The sequence below is a fragment of the Globicephala melas genome, chromosome 11 (genome assembly GCF_963455315.2).
Source record: "Globicephala melas chromosome 11, mGloMel1.2, whole genome shotgun sequence".
In the NCBI taxonomy this organism is placed as follows: Eukaryota; Metazoa; Chordata; class Mammalia; order Artiodactyla; family Delphinidae; genus Globicephala; species Globicephala melas.
Window position 1 is genome coordinate 48,765,649 of NC_083324.2, and position 14,501 is coordinate 48,780,149.

Below are 14,501 nucleotides of genomic sequence, written 5' to 3' on the forward strand. Positions count from 1 at the left end.
GTACTGCCATCTTAACAACATTAAGATTCCAAACCATGAACATGGGGTATCTTGCCATTTATTTAGATTTTCTTTAATTTCTTTCTACAATGTTTTGTGATTTTCAATGAACAAGTCTTGAACTTCTCTTATTAAATTTCTTCTCACATCACAAGGGTCGTTTTAAAGATCAAATGGATATAAACGTTTCTATAAGCTGTAAAATGCTTCAGAAACATAAGGTATAACTGACACCAAAAAAAAAAAAAACCCCCACAAAAGATCTGAAATCAAAATAGCAAAAGAGGTGGCAAAGCAAAACTCAGAAGTAAATCCCCTGGCTAAAGTTAATTTTAGTTGAGCCACAGGTGGGTGGGTAGGTGGGTGGGAAACTGTACATTTTCAAACACAAATCTAATCCAACATCAGACCTACATACTTTGTGGGAAGGCACTTTTCACTATTTCCAATTAACTAGATATGTAGCAACATCTCTTACTGAACTGTACAAGGGTGTGTTTTCTTTCTGAGGTATATGGAATTATTACTGAAATACTTCTTCCATGAAAAGGAATGAAAATCAGAATATGATAGAAGCATGTAACTAACCTCTGCCACTAATAATAAAATAGAAGGGACCAGAATTAAATCCCAAAGGGGGAAAAAGAATTAGCCTTAGAACTTAGGTTCTCCTTCTGATTGGGAATGAATTCTACTGACGATACTCATAATAACTCTATTCTAATAGTAACAAAAATAAAACTTAGAACATAATACAACAAAAGAAAAAAAATACATGAATAAAGACAATCATTTGAATTTCTTTTTAATCTACGGTAAAACAAAACACTAAGCTGAAAATGACCCAAACTGACAACAGCTTTAAGTCAAGGCCAGTCAACATGATGCAATAAACTGTGGCATTAGAAAACTCACGGGAAGCAAGCAAAGACAGGGACAAGTTTGATATCATGCCCATAAGGTACAGAAAGATGACAAAATGGCATGTAAAGTTTGATTGAAAATATGTAAAATTTTGTACATATGAATAATAAATGGCAAAGGCAATCATGTAAAAAAGAAAAAAAAAGAATTTTCTTTTTTCTTAAGCTTTATATACTGTTGATAATCACCTTACCAAAAACTGATTTAAGCTAAAAGCTACAATTCTGTGGCTATTTCATAGTATGAAAACTTGTAAGGATAACCAACTTTGACACTATATTAATAAGCTTTTAAGGGGGAAAGATTCATTTAGCCTCTCAGACCAACTGCAAAGTATGACTATAAAAATTTATATTGGTCATCTCTGGTAAAACCATAATTTTCTAACAGATTTCACATCAACCAATACACTTATGGACATAATCAAATTCTAAGTAAATGAAAAACACATTGCTAATTTTAAAAAGAATGAACACCATTATATTAACCTTAAAAATGTAATAAATTTAAAACTCTGACTCAAATCAACAGGTCAAAGTTAGAACAAAGAAGCAACCATTAATGTCCTCTAAAGTCTTGGGGAAAACATCAATGTTTAAGTCCACACGTTTTTATTATCAGAGCAAAATTCTCGAAAATTTTTGGGTTTCCCTGAAGACCTGTATGATTCCTTCCACCATGTAGCTCACCCACTAGGGAAAAAAAATAGTGGTGACATGAGGTACTTTTATAGCAGAAAGGAAGATGCCAGCATTTTCCCTCTCTTGAGCTGCGTTGGTCAGGTTTGTGTAGCTTAAACCTGTCTTACATAGTAAGACAAAATAATGCCCTGAAATGGTAGGCAAGATACTGATTAGGCTCATAAAAGGAAGAAGTCAACAAGATACAATGCGATATAAGTACAATGTTCATGAGGGAATGATTAGAGAGCAGAGCTGACAGCACAGCTGTGACAGTAGGTAATCCAAGTGCTACTCCAATCTAAAGACACAGGCAATGAGGTCCACTCTAGACACATCACTTCTGCTCAGAAAAGACTCAATACCAACAGTTGGTGGCCCCTTTTTATAAAAATAAAGAGAAACTGACCCTCCCATACCTGTTCACCCACTACCCCCATCCCCCCAACACACACACACACACACACACACACACACACACACACACACACACAGACAAGACACACACACACAGAAACACATACACACACACAGAAACAAAGAGAAAGAAATCATTAATAAAATAACTTCCCAGAAATTCAGGACATGAGTCACCAGATTCAAAGGGCCTACAGAATGTGTAACACAAGTCCTGAGTCCACAGGTATTTCATAGTGAATTATTATAGTTAATTTCAAACATGGGGGCAAGGATGATTTTACAAGCTTCCAGGGGTGGAAAAACCAGGTCACATATAAAGGATTAACAATTAGAATTTTCAGTCTTCTGGAAACAAAAAGTAATTCTGGCAACAAGAAGACAATAGAGTGATGCCTTCAAATTCCTGAAAGAAAATTACAGACAACCTATGCCCAGCCACACTGTTCTATTCTCATACTTGATTATTAAAAACACGTCAGACACACAAGTTCTCAAAAATTTACCTCTTTTACACCCTTTGTTAATAAGTTACTAGAAGATACATCTCTAATAAAAGAGAAGATCAAAAGGGAGGAAATTTAGCATACAGGAAATAAATCCAACACAGAAAAGGCAAAGGGAATTGATACCCAGCGAGGGTGAGACATCCCAGGAAGAAAGCTACAGATTGAAGCAATGAGATTCAAGAGACATAGTAGAGGGCTGTCACCACCCAAATTCCCACAGCCTTTAAGACTTCTTAATATGAGCTGATCTGGCCCAGGTTTGTATCTGAATTTACTTTGTCTTGACCCCATGTTGATGAAGTTCCCGCTGTCCTACCCCCAGGTGCCTAGATTGGCTGAGGCCTTATTTCACACCACGGACACATTTTGCTTTTACCTATTCTTAACGGCTAGAGCAGGAACTGCTTAGAAATAGCACTGTACTTCCCCAACCATATTTCTTCTAGATATTTAGTACCTTGTAAAAACTTCACCTCTGCCAGGTGCCCTGATTGTGATGAGTCTTATGGTTTCCCAAGACTCATAAGCCAACTTTCCCAAGGACTTACAGAAAGGACTCAAGGAAGACTCTGTTCAGCTTATCTTCTCCTGTAAGCCTTCATTTAATAGTGGCAATATGGACCTTTCTGTTCATAGCTAGGTTTATACTTGCCATTCAGGTTTTCAAAACTGTCCAAAAAAAGATACTCCTTAGGGATACATACTATGGTAGAAACTGACCTATTGTTCACCAAGGTCACTTCCCTTTTCTGCCCACAGCTATGCTACATTTCACAACCTTCCTTGCATTAAGTACAGCCATTTGACTGAATTCTGGCCAATGGAATGTGGACAAAAGTGACGTATGTATTAGTTCAGGCCCATCAAACTTCCCATGGAATCTACCACTCTCCCTCTCTGCCCTCAAATCTGCCAGCCAGACGCAGACAGCTCAGTGAAACTGTGAAAGTCTTTGAGCCCCAGGGAATGGCAGAGTCACTAGATGAAAGGGGCTCGAGTTCCTGGGTGGCTCTGTGGAACCAACTACTCCTTTGCCAGTGCTTCCCAACTCACAGCAGAGATGTGAGTGAGAAATAAGCTTTAACATGTTAAACCACTGAAACTTGGGGGTTTGTTTGTTACAGTAGGTTAGCCTAACTTGACTAACAGACACAGAAAGGTGGTCAAACTATTCAGTTTCTCAAAATTAAACCATGTATTGATTAGGAATACATATTTGGAGGGAGGGATGGGACTGCAGGGCTAGGCAGGGAATGGTCCCAAAAGAGTGATTAACGTGTAAAATGGGATTATGACTACCTGGAGGGGGAAAAGGTGACATTTAAGGATATTTACAGGAAACTTCTAGGATACTGTAATGTTCAATTTCTTGGCCTAGGTAGTAAGACTGCAGCTGCTCATTTTATTATTCTTCCTGAAGCTGTATTTTTGCTTTCTATTTCTCTACAGGTATTTCACAAATAAACCACTAATTATTTTGCTCAAAATAAATTAGAAAGAGTAGTAGACACTTGAAAAATCTGTTGGAGCATTTGGGAAAAATAAGGTGAATAGAAAACTAAGCCAAAAAAAAAAAAAAGGCCTTAACCCCCAGGGAAAAAAAGAAAGTTAAACAAGAAAGGAAACAATCATGATATAATTCTTGGCTTAACTAGTAAATAATACATATTTAGTTATAATGAAAACACAGATTTAAAATTCCAAAACTGGAATGTTGCAGGGAGAGGAAGTAGGAGGAAACAATGAAGAAATACCACAAAATAACAATAAAAAACAACAGTTTTCCACCATTTGAAGATATTTTAAGTGCACATATATGTTTTTTACACAAAATGGGTTTATAAAATATGTGCTATTTTGTAACCAGCTATGGCAGACAGACACTAAGGTGGCCACCCCACCATGACCCCCAACTCTTGCTGTTCACATCTTTGTGTAAACACCTCCCCAAGAATGTGGACAGAACTTATGACTTGCTTCTACCAACAGAATATGACAAAGCTTATGAGATGTCATTCCCATGATTATGTCACATTACATAAGACTGTCTAGCCTGCAGACTTGCTCTGGGCTCTCCCTGATGGTCTGATGAAGTGGTGAGACTGGGAAACACCAGAGGGTCAAGAACTTCAGGTTGCCCCTATAAGCTGAGAGCAGCTGGGATTTCCCTGGTGGCACAGTCGTTAAGAATCCGCCTGCCAATGCAGGGGACACGGGTTCGATCCCTGGTCTGGGAAGATGCCATGGAGCAACTAAGCCTGTGTGCCACAACTACTAAGCCTGCGTTCTAGAGCCCTCACGCCACAACTACTGAGCCTGCACGCCACAACTACTGAGCCCATGTGCTGCAACTACTGAAGCCCGTGCGCCTAGAGCCCATGCTTCGCAACAAGAGAAGCCACCGCAATGAGAAGCCTGAGCACCACAACAAAGAGTAGCCCCCACTCACCACAACTAGAGAAAGCCCACGCACAGCAATGAAGACCCAACGCAGTCCCCTCCCCAGAAAAAAAATAAATAAAAAAGCTGAGAAAAGCCTTTAGGAGCTTGAAGATAGCCTCTAGATGACGAAGTAACTTCTAGTAAGCAAGAAGCCTCAGTAATAAAACCACAAGAAAATTAATTCTGCCAAAAATCTAAGTGAGCTTAGAAGCAAATTTTCCCCCAGTTGAGTTTTCAGGTGAGAATTCAGCCCAGCCAACATCTGATTGCAGCCTCACCAGACCCTAAGCAGAGGACTCAGTTCAACCTCGCTCAGGCTCCTGCCCCAGAGAAACTGTAGGATAATAAATGTGTGTTGTTTTAAGTTGCTAAATTTGTGTACTTTGTTATACAACACAGAAAACAAATACAACTGCTTTTAAAACTGTGGATGAATGAATTCAGTAAAGTTGTAGGGATACAAAATCAACACAAAAAAAATCAGTTGCATTTCTATACACTAACAGTGAACAAACCAAAAAGGAAATTAAGAAAACAATGCCATTTACAATAAGAAAAAAGAACAAAATAATAGGAATAAACCTAACCAAGAAGGCAAAAGATGTTCACTGAAAACTACAAAACATTGCTGAAAGGAATTAAAGGACTCATAAATAAATGGAAAGCCACCTCAGGTTCATGGATTGGAAAACTTAATATTGTTAAAATGTCAAATACCCAAAGAAATCTACAGATTCAATGCAATCTCTATCAAATCCCAATGACAGTTTTTGCAAAAATAGAAAAACCCATCCCAACATTAAAACTCCTGTGGAATCTAAAGGGACCCCGAATAGCCAAAACAATCTTGAAAAAGAAGAACAAAGTTGAAGGTATCACACTTCCTGATTTCAAAACTTACTAGAAAGCTACAGTAACCAAAACAGTGTGGTATTGGCATAAAGAGAGACATATAGACCAACAGAATATAATAGATAGCACTAAAATAAACCCGGCACATGTGGTCAAATGATTTTCAACAAGGGTGTCAAGATCAGTCAATGGGGAATGGACACTCTTTTCAAAAAATGGTGCTGGTAAAACTGGATATCCATATGAAGAAGAATAAAGTTGGACCCTTAGTGTATGCCATATACAAAAATTAATCCTTAGTAGGTCAAAGAAATAAATGTAAGAGCTTAAACTGTCCATACACAAAAAGCTTCCTGACATCGGATATAGCAATAATTTCTTAGATAGGACACCAAAAGCACAGTCAACAAGAGAAAAGTTAGATGAAGTGGATTTCAAAATTAAAACTTTTGTGCATCAAAGTACACTATCAAAAGAGTAAAAAAAAAAATCAACCCATGGAATGGGAGAAAATATTTGCAAATCATATATCTGATAAGGGATTAATAACTGGAATATATAAAGAACCCCTAAAACTCAACAACAACAACAAAAACAACCCATTCAAAGATGGGCAAAGGACTTGAATAGATATTTCTCCAAAGAAGATATACAAATGGCCAAAAAGCATGTGAAAAGATGCTCAACATCACTAATCATTAGGGAAATGCAAGTCAAAACGCAATGAGATAGCACCTCATACCCACTAGAATGGCTATTATTTTTAAAAAGAAAGAAAGATAGAAAGAAAGAGAGAGAATAATTAAGTGTGTCAAGGATGCAGAGATATTACAACACTGTACACTGTAAAATGGCGCAGCTGCTGTGGAAAATGGTAAGGCAATTCTTCAAAAAATTAAACACAGAATTACTATATGATCCAGCAATTCCATTTATGGATATATACCCAAAAGAAATGAAAGGATGGACTCAAACAGATATACACTTGTGTTCGTAGCAGCATTATTCACAATAGTCAAAAGGTGGAAGCAACCCAAATGTCCATTAACAGGTGAATGGATAAACAAAATATGCTATATATCTATATCTATATGATGAAATATTATTCAGCCTCAAAAAGGAGTGAAATTTTCATACATGCTACAACATGGATGAAGCTTGAGGACATTATGCTAAGGGAAATAAACTAGTTTTTAAAAGACAAATACCACATGAGTCCACTTATATGAGGTACCTACAGTAGTCAAATTCATAGGGACAGAAGGTAGAATAGTGGTTACCAGAGGCTGGGGGGAATGAGGATTATTGTTTAATGAGCATAGAGTTTTCATTTGGGAGGATGAAAAATTTCTGGGGATGGATGTTGGTGATGGCTGCACAACAATGTGAATGTACTTAATGCCAATGAATTGTATACTTTAAAATGCTGAAAATGGTAAATTTTATGTTATGTGTATTTTACCACAACTAAAAAACCACTTTGGATAGAGAGCAAAAGATGAGTGTAGTAAGACAGGAGGACAGCGACCCTCTTATTTCCTTGACTATCTACTTAGACATAGTGATAACCATGATAGGGGAAAAACATCTAATCTAAACCTACAATGAATTTTCCCCCCCTATTTTTAGTCCTATAATCTATGCATCACTTAACTGGAATACTTCTCTTTTTTTTTTAATAGAAACAACATGTATGCTTACTAATTATATTGTAATTATACAATAAATATTACAATAAATACAATAATTATATTGTTTGTTATCATAAATGATTAAACCATTTAACAGAGAAATAAACATTTTAACATCCTAATCCTCTGCACACAGCATACTCTACTTAAGGCAGAAACCAGACAGCCAAAAAACTGCTCCTAGCTGTTAAAATGTTTCTATTGAGGAAAGTGGGAGATGTAGAAAGAATAACAAAGTGATCAGAATAAGCAACTTAAAAGTTAAATTTGTTTCCTAAAGCAGTAAAGATATTTTGTATCAAAAGTAGTTAAAATTTTGGTGTTCATAATGAAAGAAAACTAAGATATAGAGGGTTCAAATTGAAAGCACTAGAAAAAGATGACTATGATTTTAAAGTAATAATCTACTTCTGAGAAAATAAAAACACTCTGATAAGCCGCTGCACTCCAAGGTTTTCCCAACCTCTTTTCCGCTCTCTCCCCTCTGCTCTGTTCTAATCCCACTCTTTTAGGAGGAGGAGGGGAAGGCCGAAACAGGGAACGGATATAACAAGATAAGAGGAATAAACCCAATAATAGGAATAGAGAAGAGAGAAAAATATTCCTATTATTTTTTCTCCTCACACTGAATACTAAATACATCATCATCATCAAATGCTAACAATCCAAATTTCTGAGGGCAAGAAAAACTCAATTTCCTGGAGTGCCAACCTAACCTAAGGCAAAAGAAAGGAAACTATCTGCGGGCTTTGCATCTATAAATGAAGTCTGTATGCCAAATTCTTCAAACAACCTCCACTCTAATCCAAGGCTGCGGATAAATACGGTGACATGAACCTTGATCAAAAGACTGGCACACTAAGCTCTTTAACTGCTTTCTAGCCTAAGAAGTGAGATCAGTTAAAGAACTTCAAACCCAAGTACTTTATTCACTTAGTACAGAAAGACCAAGGTTTTCATGAGAAAGCACCTGGTACAGAAAGGCAGCTATGCTGGGACACAGCATCTGGTAATAAGCAAGAGTTTAAAGAGATAACTTCCTGATATTACACATGCTACTGTACAGTTCTATGGGAAGAAGAGAATGAGAATTTGGGAAGAAGCTGATTTCTCTGTATAAACTCAAAATAATCCTGTAAAACAGCCCATCATTCCCAGTGTCCTTTTGATCCCAGGGACAAGTGTGAAGGTCTCTGAATTGGACTACCATTTCAACTCGGGGCATGGCCTCCCTGTGTGGGTAACAGTAATATCTTTCCCCTGTTGTAAAACATTTGACTGATCCCCGCCAAACACTCTCAGAACCAGACATGACATCAATACTGGTACAATCCTGTGCTCCTCTTTGTGCACATTTTTCTAAAATGCTGGCCTCGTTAGTTCTCCTTAATCATGCTCATTCCCTAAAAAGGGAAGACCAAAAAAAACTGGATCCTAGGATACGCCTGCTAAGCACATTTTCACCCCAAAACTTAGCCTTAATCTTCTGAAGGCAAATGTCCTTTATAAGCTCCCTCTTCTGTTGTTGCCACTTTTCCTAAACCGCAGGCCTTCCTGACTTGCAGTGGGGCCAGGATAGATTGTGGTTATGTGGTGGGTTCTGTCAGACGAGCTTTGACAAGGCCTCAGAATAGACCCTGGGCACCAGCCAGGGAAACTGCCACTCACAAGTTCCAACTTCATCCTCATATGTTAGTCCCTCAGCACTTTTTTTTCCCACTAGTCTCTCTCATTTTAAAAGGGCAAAGATTCCTGAACCTCCTCCTGGTCATGAGTGAGCTGTATAACATTGAAATTAAAAATGTAAACCTCCCTTATTCTGTTCACAAACACTTTGAAGAATAAAGACTAAATCTGTACCTACCTTTTGCCTTGAGAAATTAATCCATCAATAGCACTTTGGTTTGCAAAAGGATTTTGGATCTCAAACCCCACAGAGGTTTATTTTATTAGGAATAGACTAGGCTATGGAAGATAAAGGAAGAGAGAAGGTAGGCCATTTATTTCCCATGTGACTAATAATATGGCAGCAGACTTCTGCAGGGCAAGAAATAAAACTATATACAATGTTTTTAATTGATATTGGTCATCAAATCCTAAAACAATCAAGCTACTACAAAAGGCACTCATTTAACTAGTATTACCAAATATAAATGAAGTAGTTCGTCTGTAATAGCACAGTCTTCAAGGTACAGTACTTTTATCTTTACCTGTATAAATAAAATTACCCAGCTGTCACTCTAAAATGTTGAAAATTACCTTATAAAATACATTTACAGTATATTTTTAAATTGTGAGGATAAACAATACAAAGCAATTAAGCACTCTTTTCTCCTACAAGGTTAAGAAAAAGGTAACTTCTATTATAAAATAAATCCCAATATAAGCTTGAAATAAATTTTTAAAATTTCACAATTTAATTCCCAAACTTACATTCACACTTTCAGAAATAAATTCCATATACACACTTATGCACTAGAGCGAAGACTTACATACGAGTTGTTCCTTACAGCAGTGTTAGTGGAAAGCTAAAAACAACCTAAATGTCTGTCAATAGGGAATGTTAAAATAAATTATGGAAAATGAACAAGCTATGGTTCATCTACACTAGGCAGGACATCCATTCTTTTTAAAAATTAGATGGACATATGTGCTAATATACAATGATCTCTAAGACATATCAAAGGTAAGAATGAAAGGTATAGGACATTCCTCCTAAACATAGGTGATTATATATGCAAGAGAAAATTTGGAGAGAGATACACAGGAAACCATTAAGAGTGGTTGTTTGGATTATGTAGTCAGCGTAGGGGGTGGGGGAAGAAGGTTAGAAGTTTATTGTGGAAAGAAAACTTCCTTTTCACCATATAACATTTTCTTTTCAAATGTTTAGCAATTTTAAAAAGTCCCACAAACATCTACTGAACCCATGAAGTGAGCACTCCCCTTCATGGATGCCATTTCTTCCCTCTTCTTTTTTTTTAAAAAATAAATAAATTAATTAATTAATTTATGGCTTCATTGGGTTTGCACATGGGCTTATTTGCTCTGCAGCATGTGGGATCTTCCCGGACCAGGGATCAAACCCATGTCCCCTGCACTGGCAGGCAGATTCTTAACCACTGCACCACCAAGGAAGTCCCTTCCCTCTTCTTAACCACCTGTATTCTTATCTACTGCTCTCCCCACCACTAGACCAAAACAGAAGCATACATATGGAGCAAATCTCAGAGCTTCTACAAGAAACAGAATTCTCTCTCCATTCCCCAACCAAAATAAAGATATAATAGAATAAATGAAAAAGTATTAGCATATAATAAACCCAGTTTTTAGCCCAGTGTTTGATTCCTTTTAAGTGTGGCTTAATTTATTGTAGGCCAAAAAGTTTTTAAAGTGAAAGCACAATGTGCAACACACAAAAAATCATTTCTAATGGTATCCTATCTATTACCTTAAAGGAAAGAATGGAGAAAAAGCCAAAGTTATTTTACTCACAGGGTAAATTTTGCTCAATTCCTTCCTTCTGAAGTTTTAAAAGTTGAGTTTTGAATGATGGTCATAAAGTCTTTATTTGCAAACTGGATAAGGTGGTACAGTTTTCCTGTTAAAGGACCATCTCTCCGTTCAGATTCTCCAGAGAGAAAGCAACCACCTAAAAGGAAAAGGCTATGAAATGGTCTCTAGGTAGGTGCAATGGAAAGTGCTTCTATGCTGAGGACAGAAGAACTGTATTTCCTCTAAAATGATCCTCATCGACATTCCCAACACGCTATAGGGAGTTTTTTAAAATATATATATTATCATCAATTCTGTTCCTCTTCCAACTAGGAGCAGGGTAAACAATTCACAAACAGCTTTGCAAGAAACTGCTCCCTCTCTCTCATTTCTAGTAAAGATCAGTTTTTGGTTTTGTTTTGAGAGAAAAAGACTTTACTTTGCCAAATATATTCCCCGTATCACTTTTTTCCTTCATTGTGGAGATGCTTAAATCCTGACCTAAGAAGGCTTCTCTTGCATATCTACCTATCAGGACTGTCAGTTCAGGCGGTTTCCACAAGGGATTTTCCAAAAGGGAATAGCTGTTCACTGGAAACTGAAACTCTTAAGTCACTATTAGCTGGACACAAATCAAAAGCAACATTAGGGAACGCTCTGAATATAAGAATGGATATCCAAGGAAATAAGATGCGGAAATTTAGTCAAAGAATTAAAGGAATTTAGTAAGCAAGACCAACAGGGTAAACTTACCATTACTTTACAACTGATAACTAACTAAAGTTCCTTATAAATCAAAATCAAGGTAAAATAAGCTGACTTCCAAAAAGAAGAAAAAGAAAAGAAGGCTAAGAGTATCAAGAACGCTGTGATTCAAAGTCATTTTGCTTAGTAACACGTTAAAAGCCAAAATGATCAAATTACATTTCTGCAATAAAAAGTTATTTCTAATTTAAAATGAATTCATTCCAATAATGAATCACCACTTCAGTACACACTTTCTTCTCCACCAGAACTTAAGTATGAGCTCAGTATAGTCTCATTGCACATCTTTAAGGGCAGATTCCCCCAAATGGGTAAGGCCTTTCACTCAAGACTCTTCTGTGTACTGCAGGTTCTTTCAGTGAAGTTTTTCCTGCCTTAAAGATGTAGCTCTCCTTTTCACCGATATTTATTTTGTTTCTAGACACTTACCTTCCTTTATTTATCTTCCCACATTTGGCAAAAAAAGAAAAGTGGGTAAAATCACAACAATCCACTTAGGAACTAACAAACTATTCTAAATCCAAAGCTTCTGCAAAAGTTCACTTTTTATTTCCTTACCATACTTCACGACAATAAATATGCAGCAACAAACCTAACAAAGCATCAATACAACACTTCCTATGAGCAAGGGCATCTAATTAAACAGGCAGTAACAAACCTCTAGCTTTCCTCTATTCCAAGTTTAATATGCATATCAATGATTCACAAAGCGAGTGACCTAACTTCCTAAATGAATCACACTTTCCGAAATTCTTATTCTACATGAGTATAATACTGGGTCATCATCTCTACATGTGTTAAACAGAGCATGATGTTTGTTAAACGGTTAATTCTGCAAGACCTTCAAACCACAGCAAACGCCAAGTCCCTGCCAACTAACCCTTACCTGCAACACTTTGCCTTTTCCAACAATTGCACCTCTTCATACAGAAGCATCCCCCAAATAAACATTTTACCTTGAAACAATGTTATTTTAAACACTAATTAAGAACTGATCCATCCACACCCTGCTCTCCATCTCTGTGGTTCCATTACTGTATCCACATTCTCTTCCCATTGTGATGCCATAAAAAAGTAACGGGCACTGTTATCCTTACATATTATCTTTTAATCAATGAACCTACGCTGCAGCTTTTCTTTTTAGGGCAGAAATGCTGAGTCATTAAGTGGAAACTCAAAGAAAATACGCTACAAAGAGTTACAGTTTAGGATGCAACATTTCCCTGGCCAGGTCTCCGCAGCCTTATATTTGTATCTCCCACGGTGGAAAAAGTAGAGCAAACACTTGCACTTTTCCGTCCCCTCGAAGAAAGAAAAAGACACGGGTTTCCTTAGGTCCTCCGGCTTCCTGCGGGATATCCACGAGCACGAGAAGCAGGCCTGGCTGGAGCTATATAGCTTAACAATCTGGGTGTGAATAACACCTCGCATTAGTCAAGCATTAACCCTGACACTCCTAACAAGCGCCTGTTATGCCCGCGCTTCAGCTCGGGTCAAGGAGGAAGAAAAAAAATCCCACAAAAGCGCTACGCCCTCCACCGGCCTGACACCCTTCCCCGGGGTGGCCGGACGGGTACAGAACCGAGGGAGTGCCGCGTCCGGGGTGCAGGAGAAGGAGCCCCGAGCACTCGAAGCGGAGAGACAGCGGCCCGAGTTCATTTCTCCCACAATGGGAATAAGGCCGTCCCCGCTCGCGGACCGAGGCTGCGCGTTCGAGACCCGGCGTGAAGCCCGAGGACGCCGCAGGCAGGGGGCAACCTCGACCCCGGGGTCCGCCTGGGGTCCCGGCCCCTAGCAGGAGTCCGCGGCGGCGCGGACCTCGCCAGGCTGCAGAGGCCGGGAAGGTGGCCCCGCTCCTCGCTCCTCTCCAGGCCGGCGGGAGGAGCGGCCCTTACCTGTCTCCGGGCGCGGGCTATGGCTGCGACGCCGCCCGGGAAGGGCCGGAGCGCAGCTCGCCGGCCGGGAGCTCGCCGGGGCGAAGGGCGAGGGGCGCGGGGGACGGACTGAGTCCTGGGTCCCCGGCCAGGCGGGCCGGGCTGGATGCGGCGGCTCCCGGCGCGGCAGCCGGTCGGTCAGTCACGCCGATGTCCCTAGGCGCCGCGGCTGAGACAGCGGGAACCGGCCCCCAGGAGGAGCCGCAGCCCGAGCGGCGGGCGGCGGAGGCGGAGGAGGGGCGGGGCCACAGTGTCTACGACCCGCTCACCCGGAAGCAGTTGTGGTCGCGGTAGCGCGCGCTGCGGGACTGGCTTGTCCCCCAGCCACCGGCTGCGCACCGCCTGTGGGGAAGAGGTTTGGGACCGCGGGTAAGGTGGAGGCCCGGGTGGCCTCCCGAGGTGGCTCCTCCGGGCCCGCGGGGCCCACCCAACCCCTCCGACCCAGGACCGGGTCCGGGAATGTGAATTGATGCGCGTGCCCGTTCGAGGCAGCCCCGGCCCTGGTTACCTCCAAACTGTCCGGCCTAGTGGGCTTGGGTGAGTGGGCCCGGGTGGCAGTTCTAACGGTAGGAACGAAGGTGGGTGGGTGTGGTCGAAATGCTGAAAGCCTTATTTCCAAAATGAATGATTTTGAAATGATTTCCGTAGAAGAATGCTGGGGGCGAGGGGGGAAGAATATAGAGTCCGTTAAACATCTGATGGACACGGACCTGTCCTTCATTCCGGAAGTATCTCTCGAGATCCACCAGGTTCAAGGCCCTGGAGAAAGACCGGGTCCTGCGCTTTGGGAAG

General features: G+C 39.9%; 1 protein-coding gene across 13 annotated transcripts in view; it reads right to left on the bottom strand.

The window, feature by feature from the left end:
* LRRFIP2 (LRR binding FLII interacting protein 2) overlaps positions 1–13,944 on the bottom strand; it is a 119,299-nt gene extending 105,355 nt beyond the window's left edge. For 4 of the 13 annotated variants that reach the window (XM_060308545.2, XM_060308543.2, XM_060308541.2 and 1 more), the window contains exon 1: positions 13,671–13,942. The gene's annotated coding sequence lies outside the window, so the exon portion shown is untranslated. Of the gene's footprint in view, positions 1–11,010; positions 11,168–13,670 lie in introns of all 13 variants that reach the window. The other 9 variants (XM_060308551.2, XM_060308549.2, XM_060308548.2 and 6 more) reach the window with 4 other exon arrangements.
* Positions 13,945–14,501: the final 557 nt, after the last annotated feature.